Here is a 4,358-nt window from a genome sequence, read left to right as displayed (position 1 = left end):
CAGAACATTCCATCCACAAGAGCAGAATACACATTCTTTTCAAGTGCACATGCAAAATTCTTCAAGATATATCACATGTTAAGCTAAGAAACAAGTCTTAATAAAATTAAGATTGAAATCATATCAAGCATGTTTGCCAACCACAAAATAATGAAATTAGAAATCAATTACAAGAACAAAATTATAAAAAACAAAAACATGTGGGAGTTAAACAATATGCTACTAAACCATCAATTGATTAACACAGATATCAAAAGGGAACTCAAAAAAATATCTTGAGACAAATAAGAATAGAAGAACAATGTTCCAAAATCTATGGGACATAGCAAAAGTAGTTCTAAGTGGTAACTTCATAGAGATAAAACCTACCTAAAGAAACAAGATAAATCTCAAATAAACAATCTAAGCATACACCTAAAGAAGCTACAAAAAGCAGATGGGGCAAGGAAGATGGGGAAACCCCAGTCAGCACCAGCATGTGAGGGGTGGGCAAGGACCCTTCTGCAGAGCCTCAGCCCCTACAGTACAGGCCAGGCCAGGCCTGCAACTGGCCACCACAGCCCAGTGGGGTCCTTGCCTCTTCTGCAATGTCCCCCACCCCCTCAAGGCTGCAAGAGCTGCAACTGCCGGTGTGGCCTCCCAAGGGCAATCATGGAGACTCAGGAGGCACTTACGCCAAGCCTATAGTGATGGCATCGAAGAGGAAGGTGGCGATCCAGATAATATTGAATTGACTGTTTCAACTAATACTCCAAACAAGAAACCAACCAATGTCAATGGTTAAAAAAAAAAAAGAGAGAAAGAAGATGACTTGAGTGGAGATGCTTCTGTGGAAGATGATCCTTTTGTCAAGGGTGCTGAGGATGAAGAAAATGAGAATGCTCTTCAAAGGAATCTAAAGAAAGCAAGACATCATCCAAAGATGACTACGGAAGTACAAGTAGTACTAGTGGTATCAGTGGGAGCTCAACTAAAAATATCTGTGTTATCTTATAATTATTGGTATTATCTTCTAATACCAAAGCTGCTCATTTAAAGAACCTCTTTGGCAAATATGGAAAAGTTCTCAGTGCAAAGGTAGTTAAAAATGCTCAAAGTCCTGGAGAGAAGTGCTATGGCATAGTAACTATGTCTTCAAGCACAGAGGTGTCCAAATATATTGCATATCTTCATCTCACATCTTCACATCTTCAGCTGCATGGACAAGTTATTTCTGTCAACAAAGTTAAAGGTGATCATTCTAAGAAATAATTGAAGAAAGAAAATGACGAACAGAGTAGTTCAAGAAGTTCTAGAGACCATATATATATATATATATATATATATATATATATATATATATATATGATAGAAGTGGCAAGACAGAGCCTCTCTCAAAGAAGAAGAGAAAAGGTCATCTGAAAAAAAGAAAGCAAGGATACTAAGAAAATATGAGGTTCAGAGTCCCAGACAAATGGTATAATAATACTAGACCAAACTAAAGGAGATCATTGCAAGCCATCAAGAAGAGGAAGATATGAGAAAACCCATGGAAGAAGCAAGGAAAATCAGAACTCTAACTTAGATTTTTTTAAAAAGGGACAAAGACCACTGAAGGGAAGACATTTTGCCTTTCAAAAAGATGAACGAACAAAGTCTGAGAGAACATTTATTGGGTTGTCGGAAAAGTCATGATGCATGTTTGCAACAGATGGCACTAGTTCATTTTTAGAAGTACTAGAGTCATTTGCATCTATGTTATTGCTATGTTGTTTGACAGCTGACAGTTCTAGCTTTATTCTAAAAAAAATTGAGTGATTTGGTTGAGTTGAAGATGGAAGATCAAAATGTGCATTTTTGCCATATTTTATTGTCTTACTTCCATAAAGGGAAGAACACGCATCAAGCTTGTGAAAAGTTGCATTAAGTTTATGGTGATAATGCTCTACAAGAAAGTCAGTGCCAACGATGGTTCACAAAATTCCATGATGGTAATTTTTATCTCAATGACGCTCCTCGGTCAGGGAAGCCCACTGAGGTTGATGACAACAAAATAAAGGCATTGATCGAGTCAAACCCATGTTACATGACACGAGAGATTGCAGAAACATTGAACATCCATCATTCAAGCGTTCACGACCACCTGAAGAAGCTGGGAAACATAAGCAAGCTCGATATTTTGGTTCCACATGAACTCAAAGTTCATTTGATGGCGTGTATAAGCATCTGCAACATGCTCATTAAATGTGAGGAAAATGATCCTTTTCTGAAGCAACTGATAACTGGTGATGAGAAGTGGGTTGTTTACAACAATATGGTGTGCAAATATTCTTGGTCCCGACGTGATGATTCGCCCCAAAGGACATGGAAAGCAGACATTCATCAGAGGAAGGTTATGTTCTCAATGTGGTAGAATTTTAAAGGTGTCGTGTTTTTAGAGCTCCTACCAAGGAACCAAACAATCAATTTGAATGTGTACTGTCAGTAATTGGACAGTTTGAATGAATCCATCATCTAGAAACGTCCAGAGCTTGTTAATTGTAAAGGAGTTGTGTTCCATCGTGACAACATGAGACCACACACAAGTTTGATCACCCGTCAAAAATTATTGGAGATTCCTCATCTGACCTTGCACTGTCAGACTTCCACTTGTCTCGCTCTCTTCAAAACTCCTTGCATGGTAAAATGGTCAACTCAGATGAGGCTGTAAATCAGCACCTTGTGTAGTTTTTCACAAGTAAAGACAGGTCCTTCCATGAATGAGGAATTATGAAGCTCACTGAAAGATGGCAAAAAGCTATCAAACAAAATGGGCAATATATCATTGATTAATCTTTGTTCTTTATATAAATAAATGAACTTTGAAAAACATAGATAAAATACGTCATGACTTTTCTGACAACCAGTAGTTCGTTTTGAAAGATTTGCGTCAAACAGTGGATCTTCCAAGACAAAGAGAGGTTACAGAAAGAGAACGTTGAGAGTGAGAACACATTAAAATAATTCATGAATGGAAAGAATGAGAACATTTTCAGAGAGAGAGAGAGAGACAGAGAGAGAAAGACAGAGAGAGAGAGAGAGAGAGATCCTAGAAATTGAAAGGCAAAAAGTATATAGAGAGTCAATGGAATACAAACACTTGAAAAGGGAATGCATTCATATTGAACAGAAATGTCATAACGAAGCTTAATTTATTGCTTGAGAATGAGAGGAACTGAGAAGGTAACAGCAGCAGCTTCATTAGGAACAAAAAAATGAATTTTTTGAAATACCCATGTAATGTATATCATAGGTGAGATTATCCTTACTGGAGCAAGAAAAAAAAGTTCTATCTAAATACAGAGGCATGATTCAGCCATGGATCTGACTACTCTTACCAACAGAACAGATTTAATGACTTTGATCACTGAGAGAGGACAGGTTTCCTGAGATTTCAACAGCACAATCTTCATCTTTTGAAAGGCAAGAACACTTCGTTGGTCAAAGTGAAGAGAAAAAACCACATCCTACTACATGAAGAGAAGACCCAGGTTTTGAAAGGCATCTCAAACATTTCAGAAATTCCAGAACAAATGAGCCTCCACCACTAAGAAATGAACTTAGAGAAACAAACAGGTGAGGCGAGAAGTACTAGGGGAATGAGATGAGAGGAGAACTGTAATCATTCATGACAGACCCAATATCATTCACCCTAGACATCCTTGAGAAGCAGGGCCCAATCCATCCATACCAATCATCTGGAAAAATAAAAGAGGTATGTCCAACGACAAGCAGAAAACAAGAATTGAAAGGCCAGAATAATCTGGGAGAGAAGTGTCAGGACACAATGTAAGAAAGGCTTCCCTTGGGAGTCACAGTAATGCTTCAAACTGTGGAAACAGAGAGGGAGACAGAATCATCATAGATTGAGGAAGTGGAGCACAGCAAAATCCTGAAGAACAACATGTGGTTGAATGCCATGGACTGGACACAAGTGGACCAAGGAAAGAGTGTCATGGTCCACCTTCTCAAGGGCCTGGCTATCATGATACAAGGTGAATGGGTGATGGCCAGAAAGGGGCAAGCATGATAAACCAACATGCAATAATGCATTCCCAATTAATAGAATTGGACAAATCAGTGGCAATTCCAAGAGGGAATGGCTCCGGATGTAAGCCATTTAAGGGTGGACCTCCATGATGATTCTGAAACTTAGTTCTCTGCCATGGTTTCAAGATAATTCATTGAAATTTCCTGTAAATTTTACTTAACTACTTATGAAGAAGACCTCTGACTTGCTTGAGAGTTCTGTAGGACTTTTTTTCTCCTTTTTAAAAATTTAACATGGTGTTTTTCTCAATTTTGGAGGTGTTTAAATACTTCTGTTGTAACTTTCAATA

General features: G+C 38.1%; 1 pseudogene; it reads left to right on the top strand.

Annotated features, from left to right (window-relative positions):
- Nucleotides 1-436: 436 nt before the first annotated feature.
- LOC109392174 (SAFB-like transcription modulator) lies at nt 437-4,158 on the top strand (annotated as a pseudogene).
- The last annotated feature ends 200 nt before the right edge of the window (nt 4,159-4,358 follow it).

This window comes from Hipposideros armiger, unplaced genomic scaffold, assembly GCF_001890085.2.
Source record: "Hipposideros armiger isolate ML-2016 unplaced genomic scaffold, ASM189008v1 scaffold_317, whole genome shotgun sequence".
NCBI lineage: Eukaryota > Metazoa > Chordata > Mammalia > Chiroptera > Hipposideridae > Hipposideros > Hipposideros armiger.
This window is presented reverse-complemented; position numbering and strand designations above follow the sequence as displayed.